Source organism: Macaca fascicularis, chromosome 2, assembly GCF_037993035.2.
Source record: "Macaca fascicularis isolate 582-1 chromosome 2, T2T-MFA8v1.1".
NCBI lineage: Eukaryota > Metazoa > Chordata > Mammalia > Primates > Cercopithecidae > Macaca > Macaca fascicularis.
In genome coordinates, this window is record NC_088376.1 from 168,030,069 (window position 1) to 168,044,809 (window position 14,741).

At 39.2% G+C, this 14,741-nt stretch overlaps 1 protein-coding gene across 23 annotated transcripts in view; it reads left to right on the forward strand.

Annotated features, from left to right (window-relative positions):
• Nucleotides 1-3,659: 3,659 nt before the first annotated feature.
• The window catches only part of ZBTB20 (zinc finger and BTB domain containing 20), an 813,376-nt gene continuing 802,294 nt past the window's right edge, over nt 3,660-14,741 (forward strand). For all 23 annotated transcript variants that reach the window (XM_074033403.1, XM_074033406.1, XM_074033411.1 and 20 more), the window contains exon 1: nt 3,660-3,707. The gene's annotated coding sequence lies outside the window, so the exon portion shown is untranslated. The remainder of the gene's footprint in view (nt 3,708-14,741) is intronic.

Below are 14,741 nucleotides of genomic sequence, written 5' to 3' on the forward strand. Positions count from 1 at the left end.
ACTTTTGAATTCAGTATAGTTATCAGTTCAGTGTGTTACAAATATTTTCAACTTCTTAAGAGTTAGGCATTCTTTGCTATGTATTCCCGTGTTGTATACGCCATATGTGTACACAGCATAATTCATTCCTTTCTTTCTTTCTTCCAAGACACAGTCAAGTCTTTGGAGAAAAATGCCAATTCTTATGCTTAGTTTCTAAGTTCCTGGCATCTTAAATGTCTAATAATTATAGTTAGTATGAATAGACACACTTAGTACTTGTTGAATGAGTAAACAGTATAGTGGAAAGAGGCAGACAGACTTGAGTTTAAAAACAAGCTCTGCTACTTGTAACACTGGATAAAGTATTCGAAGTCTGTGTCCCCATTAGTAACATAAATAGATTATGTTTGCTACTAGTTTGGCCTCTTTTGAAGCCTTGGGAACTGTAAACTATTTATAATCTGTGAAGGCAATAGACTAATGGACTGAAAGAAGTATAAAAGTCCGTTAAAATTCTTCTCTAAGCAGTAACTTGTATTTTCATTTTCTATCAATCTTGCCTTCAACATCTCCCTTCCTTTCTGCTTTTGTTTTGTTTTGTTTTGAGACAGAGTTTCGCTCTGTCGCCAGGCTGGAGGCAGTGGCACAATCTCGGCTCACTGCAGCCTCCAGCTCCCGGGTTCAAAAGATCCTCCTGCTTCAGCCTACCGAGTAGCTGGGACTACGCGCCATCACACCCAGCTATTTTTTGGTATTATCTTCCCTTCCTTTCTTACCACATCTTGCTTGTTTTATTCTTTTGCTCAATTCTGATATTTGCTAACAAGGAAAACATCTCTCTTGACGCTTGACATAATTGTGGAATTCTTGGTACATCTTTTGGGGTGTTTGTGTATCTGTGTGATCAAGGTACGTAGACGTGTAATGTAAATATGAAAATTGAGGGATTTCTTAGAGACAGATTATAATTCGTTTCTCCCGAAATCCTCCCCAGGGATTTTCTAAAAGTTCTATTGGTAAACACAGTTGCACAAACATATGCTAGGCACACACACCAAGTATAAACATTAGCGAAAAACACAATATGGCGTGTATCACAAAAACAGGACATAACCACCACCTTAAATAGGGGCAGTAATCCCTAGGGCTTCACCTTATCATTATTATTGGAATTAGAATATTTTGCACTGCTTTCCTAGAGTGCCCTATCATAATCTTAACTCTCATGCCAATATGCTGAATAATATCTTTACAAATTTGTTGAAAACAACGAGTTTTAAGAATGACTTGGAAGGAGTGGCCACCGCTCCTTGAAGTTACAGGAGTAACTGAACACCAATGTTAAATTTTACTGATTTTTCTCATCTGCTGCTGATTGTTCTGTACGGAACACTTATTCTTACTAAATCACTTTCTCTTTTTCTGTTTTCTTTTTTTTTTTGAGACAGAGTCTTGCTCTGTCACCAGGCTGGAGTGCAGTGGCGTGATCTCGGCTCACCGCAACCTTTGCCTCGAGTTCAAGCCATTTCTCCTGCCTCAGTCTCCCTAGTGGCTAGGATTACAGATGTGCACCACCACATCCGGCTAATTTTTGTATTTTTTATTAAAGACGGGTTTCACCAGGTTGGCCATGCTAGTCTCAAACTACTGACCTCAAGTGATCCGCCCATCTCGGCCTCCTAAAGTGTTGGGATTACAGGTGTGAGCCGACGCGCCCGGTCAATATCACTTTTTAGCTAAGATTTATATATAAGTTTAAAAGCATTTTGGTTTCCAAACTCACTAGCAATTCCCAGACTTCAAATTTGTCAACAAACACAATAATTTTCTGGATTCTCAGAGCCTCATACATATAATCCTCATAAGATAGTTTTAATAGTATTAATGAGGTCAAGGCCCTTAAATTTTTTTTTCACCAGGGCCAATTTATTTTGCTTAGTTTCTGTCAAAGACCTCTAACCAGGCATCTTATATGAAAGCATGCTGTACGTTCCAAAGAAGCCTGGGTTAAAATCCAGAGGACTTAAGTCTATTGGAAACTATACATCAAATCCATGCCTTAGAAACAATGTCATTTTCAAACCCCAAGTATAGTATATTCTTTGCATGCATGGTACTTTTGATTTTGTGAGAAATTATTGCTATATCAGCTCCCTAAAAAAGTAAAACTTACTTTGGCAGTAATTTTTTTCTTTGTATAGTGAAAAGCGATTTCCCCAACCCTCCCATCTTGGCCCTTGTAAGAAATCCTTTTTAGGAATCTATCCTGGGCTTCCTGCTGGACTTCAGCCTCATTTTTTTCTTCAATGCCTGAGTACTGGACCAGTATTTGGTAAGAATTTGGCTCTGGGGAGCGCTATGTTGAGTGACAAACGGCTGAGGGCGAAGGTTTTATTGAAGCATTTGAATCACACTTAATTTTCCGTGTTACTTTATTTGTTCTTTCTACTACCCAGGATATTGAATTCTGCGGGCTCTGGTTGGGTCATTGGTACTTCAGGCGTTCAGAAATAAGAAACAATCTGCTTTTTCCGGCAGGATAATAAATCTCATTTATATTGAGGGAGGCTTACTCCAAACTGTTTTACATAGTATTTTTCTAAATCTTCAGCATGAACAAATTCTTCCTTGAGCCCTAGCACTGTTCAGGCGGCCCCTGGGGACCCGGTCTGGTAACCCGCGCCCCATTCCGCGGGCATCAGGCGTGACCCGGTGCGGCCTTGCGCGCCGCCGCCAGCCAGACCCTCCCTCCCGCTTTCTCACCCACCGCCCGACATCCAGCCTCCATCCCGCAGCCACAGCAGTCCACGACAGCGACACCCCCTCTCCGCTCCCGCGGCTCCCCCCGCGCGGCTCGCCGCGCCAGACAGCGGGTAACCGCCGCCTCCGCTGGGGCATCCCGGCTCCATAGGCCCGGCGCGCTCCAGACACCTGCCTCTCACTGGCCACCGCCGCTGCCCCTCACCCCGCAGCCCTCTCGGCAATTGGCCCCGGGCCGCCGCTCGTCATCCTCAGCCTTCTCCTAGGGTACCGCCTCCATCGCCGGGTCATTTAAGTTTATCACAAATAAATAAATAAAGGAGGAAATAGAAATGCGTAGAAAGTAAAAGCAGTAGGGAGGTGGGGGGGGCGGGGGCGTGGAGGAAAAAGGAGGGAGGAGCGGAGGAGTAAGCAACCGAACATGATTGCGCCTGTGTCGACCAATCACGGCTCACTCCAGTCCGGTCTGACGGGCTCCCTGAACCAATAGCCATCCACCTCCCGGATCATTGAACAACGAGAAACGATTGACCTCTTCAGAGTGGGTGAAGGTGCGGCGGGGGGAGGGGGGTGTGGGGATGGGCGAAGTGGAAGGACCGTCGACCAATCGCCTGTTAATACTGCTCTGAGCGAAGTTTCCGCGTCCCAATGGACGTTTGCGATAGCGGATTGGGCCTCTTTTAGCCCAATCGAAGGTGACAGAGATGAGGGAAGAGAAAGAAAGGGGCGGGGACGGGGGGCGGAGGGAAGAAGGAAGAGTGTATTTTGTTTATGGGCGGCAACCTCACGAGGGGCGTCCCATTCTCATTGGCTCACTGAAGCCAAGAGTGGCGTGAGGGCAATCCTATAGCGGCGAGCGATAGAGGGTTCGCGGAGTGAGGCGTCCAATGTATGCCTTCTGCTGAAGAAGTAGGGGCGGGGGGAAGTTTAGGAGTTGAGGAAAGAAGATTAAAGAGCGCGAGGAGGTAACGCCAAAAACTCTAATTTGTTGTGGGGCGGGCGGAAGGGAGGGAGGAGTGTGTGCGTGCCGAGGGGGATGAGGCGTCTGCGAGGCGCCTGGAGTGGGGGGCGGCGGGACTGGGAAGGAGGGGAGCGGGGTGGGGTTGGGGGAGCGAGTTACAGAGCGGCGAGCCAGCGGGCCCTGAGCTGGCCGAGAGCGCGCGCCCCCGCGCCCCGCCCCGCCCGCGCCCCCTCCCCCGGCGCCCCTCCTAGCGCCCGGAGGCTGCCTCGCCCGACTAGGCGGGGAGGCGGGAGGGAGGCGCGGGAGGGTCGGCGGGTGGCTTGGCGGGGCGGGCGGGACGTCCCGCAGCTGGAAACGTGTCTTCTGCCTTCTTCTCTCTACTCCCTGCGCCTGGAGCCGCTGCTTCCAAGAAGAGGAGCTGAGGGGGACTAGCCGGGGCTCAGGAGCTGCTAGAGGCGCCCGCTTGTCTTCTGCCCCCTCCCTCCTCGACCTCCCCTGCTTGCCGTGGCTCTCGCGGTCTCTGGAGCGTCTTCAGAGAACTGGGGGGCAGGAGGTGTCCTGGCCCCACAGCCGCTGGATGCCTCTCCAGACGCCGGAGCTCCCGGCCCCCGCCTGCTTCGCTTCTACGACTAGAGAGGAGGGGGATTGGGAAGGGAAGACACACCTTTCCTTCTTTCTCTTCTCCTTTGGGCCACTTTGGAAACATTAAAACATGTTAACACTTCCTGATACCTGAGATAAAAATGGTTGGAAGGTTCTTGAAAGTTTAAAACGAATGCCGTCTCTCGTATATTGTTTAATGCATTCCTGTCTGTGTGGCTTTTGGGTCCTCCCCCTACCCCCCGCCCCCAGCTGTTATCCTTTTTAAGGATGCTGAAGAGGCATGAGGCAGGGATTTTCTAAAAGTTCTATTGATAAACACACTTGCACAAACATATGCTAGGCACACAAACTATAAACATTAGCGAAAAACACAATATGGCGTACAGCTACGCTACCTAGCGCGGTAATCCTCTGATCTCTCACTCCGAACCGGGTTGAATGAGGTCAGTAGCAGGATGACAGCTCTCCAATAAAAATCTGAATGATTCAGGAAGTAGTTTGGAAGCTTGCGGGTGTAGTACTGTCCTTAGCATTGACCAAACCTGAGTTGAACATGTTACCTTTCTAGACATGTGAAAATCTCCACTGTTTTTTCTATTAAAAATACCAAAATGGTGCTAAAGTCAAGTTTTCTCACTGCGTGGCCGTGTATAAATTTCAGCAAAAAAAATTATAGAGACCGTTCACCCAGTGTTTTCAAGTGAACGCGATTCTGATGTTACTGTTGTAACTTGTTGCCAAAGTTTTAAAACACAATCACCATTTTATACATAAATTATATAGCTAGAGACACCAAATTTAAGTCATAACCCGTCGTCCTTAAGTTTATAATGGTTTGTTTTCATTTCTGCCCCTGTTCCCAATCCCAAGTACCCTTTGCATCTTGTGGGAATATTTATATAGATCCCCCGCCACCCCCAGTTACATACAGTCAACCCTTCCTGTCCCTGGGTTCTACATCTGTGGATTTAACCAACTGCAGAGCAAAAATATTTTGGGTGTGGGGAATAGATGGAATAGAATATATGTAGACGTTTTTTCTTGCCACAATTCCATAAACAATACAGTGTAACAATGATTTGTTAATACATAACATTTACTTGTATTAGGTATTATAAGTAACCTAGAGATGATTTAAAGTATATGGGAGAATGTGCTTAGGTTAAATGCAAATACTACACGATTTTATGTAAGGGATTTGAGCATTTGTGGATTTTGGTTTCCTAGAGAGGTCCCAGAACCAATCTCCCATGGATACTGAGGGTCAGCTGTAAGTTTGCCTAGTCAAGATGTGGCTACTTTCTGCGTTTTTGCTTTAAAATGAAGAATCTGTATTTTTCTAGTGAAAGAAAAAAAGTTTACATTGATTTTCCTGCCTTTGTTCTTTGTAATTCTTAGAATATAACAAAGTTGTTGCACACATAGTGCATGGTGATATTCCTGTGCCATCATTCCGGTAGTCTCCTAGGAAAGCTTTTGGAATTGCCCTTGAAGAATTGCTGATGTTCAGTACTCAAGGCTTAATTTTCAAGATTGGGGTTGTGATTTTTATGGAGCTCAATTTTGGAGGGCCTTAGGTTTGGGGACACATGGTGTTGAAGTAAACAGGTGAGAAGAAGAAAAGTGAGATTTCTAGAACTGTATTAGCTGCTCAGTGAGTTGGGCAATTGGATATTTTTGGTTTTATGAGTTCAGATTTTATAGACCAGTGGAATACAGGCCTTGTGCACATGAAGATCAGGTGACAAGTTTGCTGGCTACCAGCCGCCACAGCAATATGCCCTGTCATGGTGAGGTCCTAATTTTAACAAACTAAAGAAAGTATCAGATTAAAAATTGTCAAATTTTATCCATTTCCAGGAAGAAGTCTTTATGCTTACCCAGCTAGGCCCGTGTTTTAAGATTACTACAAAACGAAGAAAATGCACATATAGGTCATGTGTACATTGACTAGCTACTAAAATAAAATATGAGATTAAATGGAATACTAGAGGAAAGAGAAACTTTCATGTGTGGGCTATAATTGGGGAAGGGGGTGTTTAGAACTACCAGTTGATGTGATGCCAGTTTCTTATATAGTTAGATCAGAAAGTTTTTGAGACCCGGAAATATCTAATTCCTCTTGTTGTCCTGTTAATAAGAATTTGACTACTTGGTATAGGAAGAAAATCTAAGAAAAAAATATTTTAAGTGAATTATTTTTGTTTCATTAGTGAAAGTCTTCAAAAGACTTTTCAGACAAATTGGACTTTCTAGTAAAAAGGCTAGTCTGAATAATTAGGTAAATTGGACTTTCTAGAAAAAAAGGCCAGTCTGAATAATTAGGTCATTTTAGAAGGGCAATAAAAGCTACAACTAAGTTCCTGCAATCTATAATTTCTAAAATAATTACATATTATTCTGAATAACTTCAGAGAGTTAGTGGCAAGCAGAGACTTCTTTAAAACATTTGGAATACAGAAGTAGAGATTGATGTGCTTTGCTTTAGTCTCTGAAATAATCATATTTTACTGAAATGGATGGTTAAATTTATCATATTGTTCTACACACTTGGAGTATAATAACGAACAAGAGAGAAAATTGCCTGCCCTTGTGGAGCTTACGTTCTAATGTCACATACACCTTGTGCATTTTAGATTGTTAGGGGAGGAGATTTTTGAATGAAACTTAAAACCTAGCTGCTTTCTTGTTTTAGGAACTGCAATTTGAGAGAGCTTACAGAAGTTTGAGAAGGAGGAAGGTGTTTACCAGTTGGCAGTGATAGGAAAGGAAGATCTTAGTTTATTTCTTATTTGTACTTTGTATTACTGTCATGAAACTTTCTCCATATATTTCAGTTGGTAATTTTAACAGGTAGGGATTTTTTTTTCATGATTTCAATAATGTCTTTGAAATAAATAAAATATTGGTTTATATTAAAAAAATCTTGTGTCTTGAAATTTACTATAAAATTCCTACATAGTATTACCTTGTTAGCAAAATGTGGTAAAACAAAAGCTAGAATATCTTGTTAGTTTTTGGTTAGGGTATATTTTTAGGAAGCTATCTGAAAAATCTTTTTCAGTTCTGGGTTTCTTTTTAGTTTTTTGAGATGGGAATCTTCTTTTATTGCCCAGGCTGTACTTTAACTCCTGAGCTCAAGTGATCCACCCTCCTGCCTCAGCCTCCCAGTAGCTGGGACTACAGGTGCATGCCACCATGCCTAGTTTCAGTTGTGATTTTATCAAGAGAAGGTGAAAATTTGTTGTAATTAGTTTATAGGTGACATTAAAGAGAAGAAGAGAGACCTGCAAAAAATGCTTTGTTATTTAAACCATTTTTTCAAAAGCATTTGATTGGCACTTTTCTGCTTTAATAGACTTATTTGCAATGCAAGAGGAACATTACAGAAGATTTTAGCAATACTTTAATCATTTAGTCTGTAGGTGTAAAAATCCTGGGTTTCTAACAGAAGGAAAGTTGGTACCTGGTTAAATGAATATATGATTTAATGCTGAGTTTGTGACTTCAAGTAGTGGGTGTCTCACCTTTCCAAAATCTAGTTCATAGTTCTCAAATAACAGTTCTTCTTTTTAATTTTTTTTCCCCTCTGTCATGGTGAGTCTTACTTTGTTAGCCAAATACAAGTTTACTTCTTAAGTGGAAATAACTTTTTTTTTTAATACAATTCTCCCTCCACCAGTCCTCCCATCCTCTGCTGAGGGTTTATTGCACTATACCTACATTAGATCTTTATTTATGCTAATTTGGAACATAATCAGCCTCTTGCAGAAAGGGTACATATTAATGCACTTTAGAGCAGTTTGTGATTGCCTCTGGCTATTTGTATACAGACTTACTAGCATCTGAAAGCTATAAATAGGAAGATTTAGGAGGAAACAGACTTTATAACTAATGGAATACATTGTTTCAGTTGATTTTTTTGTTGTTGTTGTTGGAGTCTTGCTCTGTCACCAGGCTGGAGTGCAGTGGTACAATCTTGGCTCACTGCAGCCTCCGCCTCCCAGATTCAAGCAATTCTCCTGCCTCAGCTTCCTGAGTAGCTGGGACTACAGGCACGCGCAGCCACGCCCTGCTATTTTTTTTGGTATTTTTAGTAGAGATGGGGTTTCACCATGTTGGCCAGGATGGTCTTCATCTCCTGACCTCGTGATCTGCCCGCCTTGGCCTTCCAAAGAGCTGGGATTACAGGCATGAGCCACGGCGCCCAACCTCAGTTGAATTTTTTTAGAGAGCAAAATGGAAGAATGGCGAATAGAATGTTAAAAAGTAAGACCGTTTCCTGTTTTCTGGTAAGGATGGTTGATCAATGTGTGTTTGCGTGTGTGTGTGAGTATATATTTATAAATGAGCAGTTTTTGAATAAAGATATATCAATACTGGATAAATAATTCCAGTCCTGCCTTGACATGGAGTGTATTCAGGGTTCCCTGGTGATTTTGTTTAAGCCACTTTGTTACCAAAACTTTACTGTGGATAGCATAGAAACACAAGCTAATTAAATTTCTATAAATTTTATAATATTTTTGGGATGAAATGTTATTTTGGAAGTATTTTTTTTAAGCATGATTACCAGCCAACCTGTAAAATGAATGAAATCTGAAGTGCAGAGTTCATAGAACCTTACATCTACCTAAGATAGTTGAGTTTCAAGAAGGTATTCATAACGGCAGAAGATGAAATCTTGACATCTGTCAAATTTTTATAGTAATAAAGTAAGCATGACTAAGTTTATTAATATTCATATTTGTAAGGTAAGTCTAAGCAAGTGTACAGTGCATTTTAAGTCAAAATTTGGGGTGTTATTGGCTAGACACAGTCATTTCTTTGCCAGCGATACTAGGCTGTGTGAAGACTAACCATCTGTCAAGTGATAGAGACAAAGAAAGGTTTTAATATACTAGTCTAAAATTTTCACAAACTTGTTTTGAATTGTATTGTCATTTTCTTTTGGCCTTCATACTCTGTGTTGAATATGCACTGGGTCAATCACCCTACTTTGTTTTATGAACAAACTATTCAAGGTCCAGATAAGGTTATTGTCACAGCTGATGTGATCTAGAGGCAAGATAAAATATGTTTGATTTTGCTTTCATATAATCAAAAACTCACAGTGGGCCACCCACTAGTAGTTACACAAATGGTTTCAAGTGTACTTGTTTTCACCCACCCGTTCTAAATTTTGGGTGTCTTAATTATTTTGCTTTATATATTCAAGCCTTGTATTTCAAACCCATTCCTGAGCTGTTTGGGGGAAGAAAAAGTAGCAACAGGAATCCAGATTGCCTGTTTTAGGTACAATATGGTGTGATGTGAAATTGAAACAGCAGATTGGTGAGAAACTTTAGTTTCAAACAAATATAAACTAGTTTGTTTAGTGAAGTCATACACAAAACAGTAGTCTCTATTGACAGGGCAATGTTTTTTTCAGTGAATCCCATATCATGAGGTCACTTTTGTTCTTTGGGCCAACAGTCTATTTTCAAGGTGTCATATAAGAAAAAGAAGCACTAAATACTGCTGATTGTAATGATATACTTACATATGGCAGCCCAAGAAATTATTTATAGCAGTGCTAATTATATCAATAAAAATAGCAGTATTAATACTGTGTCAAAATCCATTCTTGACAGTATGAAGTAAACAGAACTATAGTCAGACAAAGCAGCCAGCCTGTCTTTACTGTCAGCTCGTGGATATGCACTTTAAGAAAAATATACACACAGTTTAGAGAGTTGAGTGTACCAATTTAATCTCTTTTCAATTACTTTTGGCTTTTAAAAAGATGTTCTAATTCAACATAATGTTAAAAAGATTTTGATTTTTAGTTTTGAAACTCTTGGTACCCATTTTCTTACTGTCACTAGTAAGTTTGTAGAAATTTATTTGTTTTTTTTTTTTTTTTTTTTTTTTTTTTGAGACGGAGTCTTGCTCTGTTGCCCAGGCTGGACTGCAGTGGCCGGATCTCAGCTCACTGCAAGCTCCGCCTCCCGGGTTTACGCCATTCTCCTGCCTCAGCCTCCCGAGCAGCTGGGACTACAGGCGCCCGCCACCTCGCCCGGCTAGATTTTTGTATTTTTTAGTAGAGACGGGGTTTCACCATGTTAGCCAGGATGGTCTCGATCTCCTGACCTCGTGATCCGCCCATCTCGGCCTCCCAAAGTGCTGGGATTACAGGCTTGAGCCACCGCGCCCGGCCGAAATTTATTTGTATTTCACTGCTTTATAAATTATAACAAATTCATTTTAGTGTGCCCTCATTTTGGAACACAGATTATCATTGCAAAAGGAAACTATTAATAGAACAATCTCTAGCAATATACAAAACAAAACAAAACAAAACTCCTACCACCACCACACACACATACACACTCTCTCTCACTCACACACATTTTTCAATAAATCTCTGGCTTCCTTTGGACATAAGAAAATGTTTGAAATACAAGACTTGAATATATAAAGCCTTTTCCATGGTTTTGATTTAAGATAAAGCATAAATTTCGTTTGTAGTTTTCATTACTTCTAACCAGTTTTTACAATTTTATGGTATTTTAAATGTGTTGTCTTAGGAATATAAAGTAAGTAGAAGTAATTACATCCAAAGATTTTTAACTTGGGGACAATATCTACCTTTTCAATCTCATATATTAAATTTAACTCTTACTTTATTATACATTGTCAAAAATCTCAGATGTGGAGTTAGTAGAGGTTGTTCTAGGTCTACTGCTGCCAGTAATTAGTTATATGATCCATGGCATGTTGCATAATCTATGTGGATCTCCACCTTAGCACCTTAAGAGTTTTCATTTTTAGGGTCATTTTCAGTTCTAATAATCTGAATTTGTTTCCTTCAACAATTGAATTGTTATTTTAGCTTCTGGTAATGTTACTGAAACTGATGCTTAGGACACCTAGAAAGAGTATATGTAAAATACCTGACTTTGCTTTCCACTTTTAGTCTTTCATAAAAGTTTAATTTTAATGATACTTGCTTTTTAACAGCACACTAGTAAGGTATAGATATATGATATTAAGTACTTACAATCTTTCATAGTGGGTAAGTATAATAAATCTATTAGTTTACATAAATACTTCGCCAACTCATCTTAACTCAGAAAAGTATATTGGTAAGAGAATTTGTAAACTTGACTCTGCATTTCATACAGCATAAAGTTGTTAAATTGAGGATGCAGGTAACAACAGAATGAATCAACTCACATTTTCTATTTCTATAAAATCTATAGATAGATACATTTATTCAAAGATAAAAGATAAATTTGGTTTTGTGATTCTCTTCTCTAAGCAAAAAATAGGTATACGTTGAGTAATCAGGAACCACCTCATGCAGATCTTATAAAATTGGTAATTTTTAACTACTGCATTTAGTTTTTGATCCTATATTATATCCGTGCACAGATAGATTTACATAGGAAGGAAGATAAGGTAGGCAAAGAAATTTGGCTATTTTGATGTTTCACAGCAGAAATAATCTGTTAGAATATACTTTGCAAATATTGTCATGTTATAGATAACAGTTGTTTCTTGAAAGAAACAACTATATACAATTTATATGTGCCTACTTGATCTTTAATGATAACCTCAAAATTCTCATTTTAAATTTCACTCTCAGTTTCTGTTTAATTGACTCATCCTTTTTGCTAGCATGAATGGTAGTGAGAGGCTTAAAGGTATCTAACATTACCTATTCACAGATGGAAACAGCAATTTACAGGAAGCTATGCTGTCCTGTATCCTCTCATTTCCTCATATCCACCCACAGCTCCAGAGGTTCTTGGTACTGATCATATAATATTTTATAAGTCACCTCCTAGCCAAAATATACTCTCTAATTTGTTAGATAATGCTATTTTAGCTTACTAAACATCTAGCCAATCAGGAGAAATTGTAAGAATTTTAGATAAATTGTTGTACACAAAAGGTGGAATGGATGCTTCAATGCGTGCAAATAATGGAAAAGATACTCTAAATGTGCTTAAAGGAAGCTGGCTTTAGTGTTAACTGAAACCCAGTATACGTATTGAAGAATCACTGTAACTCTTCTAGAGCCATCAGTACCAAAAAGACTAGCAAAATTATTAGTGGGAAGCACAGTGAAAATTAAATGCATTCTATCCTTGTATTAAACAGTAATACTAATTATACCACCAACACCAATAGTAGCCAACATTTACTGAGATCTTACTTTGTTGCAGTCATTGGTTGTATCTGCATTTTTTCAGTTAATTCCACAATCCCATGAGACAGGTACCTTTATTATCCCAATTTTAAAGATATGCGCAGGCCCAGAAAGGGTAAGTATCTTGTTCAAAGTCACACAGCTAAGTATAAAACACATGGGAAATTAAACTCAAGTACAGCTCTGGAGAACCTAAGCTGTTAATCACCACCGCATCAGACCTCTATTCTGGGACCATTTTAACTCAGTGCCTGCCCAGATTAATAATGGCGATTTTATTTCAGAAAGGCATAGATTTGGAGAAGGTTCTAGAGAAGGGTGCAAGGTGAAAGAGTTGTAAGTAGGAACAATGGTTGCTCTGATAGAGTCTTTTTAAAATATAACTCTTCAATCTAGAATTAAAAATGATGATAGAGAATTTGTCTAAAGGTTGTACAGTGAATGAACTTTAACTGGTGCCTGATTCAGGTCTGTTTGCAACAGTGGAGCTGGGTACCATGTTAAAGCAGGCCTTGGAAATCATGGGTAGGAGCAGGACAAAGGAAGCATTACTGGAAATTCTGGGAAGGTAGAGGTCAAAAAGGAAAACTAAATTAAACCCAACTGAATAACCGAGAACCAGGTATCATACAGAAATAGGGGTGAAAGAGACCAGAAACAATATATTCAAAGGGTGGCAGATCCTATGACTTTGGAAGGCTTTTGTGTTTGTTTGTTCTTTGTGCCCTGAACATTTGTTTCAGAAACCAATAGCTGGCTTAAATATGTGTCACTGAGAGTTTGGAATACAAAGACTGCTATGCTTTAGGCACAAAAACATGATCATCAGTCCTAACCTAGAATTAGGCAGTAAGTTTAAGTGCATGACAAAGATTTGCAATTTAGCACAGTCTATGTGGTAAGCCATTTATTGAATGCCTACTGTGTGCCACCCAATTTGGAAATCACTGTTCTAGGAGCATTTATAATCTACATTGTTGTTTGCTGTCCAATTTTCAAAAACAAGAACACATCTGTTAACTTTCTTGAGGATGTGATGTATATGAGGGGTAAAATATTATATAACCTTAATTTTGTTTTATTTATTATGGAATTTAGCCTTTGTCTCCTCCTTCCCGTGTTCATGGAATTTTAAAACAGCCTCTACTATGCTTTGAATGGAATACAGTCTAGACTTTTATTATGTACTTTAACTTTTCCTTGATTTGTCACTGTACTGAAAGAAAGATTTAATTTTATCTGATAGTATAAATGCATTTCTATCAGAGTAGTAGTCTCAAATCAGTTCAGGTAAAGTCAGTGTACATGACTTTGGATTGTATTTAGTATAGTCAGCATGCATGAATTAAAAGGAATTATAGTAACCTTTAAAGTAAATTTTTATTTCAAATAATTTAAATGACCGCCAACCAAGTACGTGTGTCATGTATACATACATACTCATATACCCTTTGTATACAAGGTATTAAAAACTTAAAAAGTTTTCAAAAGATAATATTCATTGTTAAGCTATATTACATATATGAGCTGTATCATCCAAATGCAGTCAAAGAATAGTGAAATTGCTATCCATCCCTTATGTGTCTTTACTGTTCCTTATGAGAATATCTGATATTTTCTTTATTCTCTTATTTCTAGTACATTAAGAAGTATAGTATAATAATCATTTTATATAATTCAAATGGATACATCACTGAAAAATGTATTTTAAAGTTAGAAAAATTATCAGCATTCAGTTTGTGCATGGCACCTTTCTCCTCAAGTTCATCATCAGTGGTACTCTATTGTTCTTGTAATTTTGATAGCCTGTGGTACCTAGTGTTCTTAACAGCTATGTTGTTTGTATCTCACTGTCCTTTATATATCTGATCCTCAGAGAAATACTTTTGAATACTCATGCTTTTAATAATCTTTATTGTTTTAGAAAGGGATTGAGAACAAGGCAATACTATGTTAAAGGGGTATGCTATGAAAAGCAGTATGGGAAAAATGGAACAAAATTCTAGGTTCTTCTGATTCAAATATCCTACATTACAGTCTCAACATTTGTTGTTAAGTGAATTACCAAAGTGTGTAAGAGCCAAATAAATGGTGGTTTCTGTCCTTTGGGGTATGCATAACTCTGTTTCTGTCTTATATGTGTAATGATGAGTTTTATTATGCAAAAATGGGCACATCTGGTGTAAAGTGAGTTTGATTCAGTGTGATGTTTTATATGCAGTTTAACTTATAACTTAA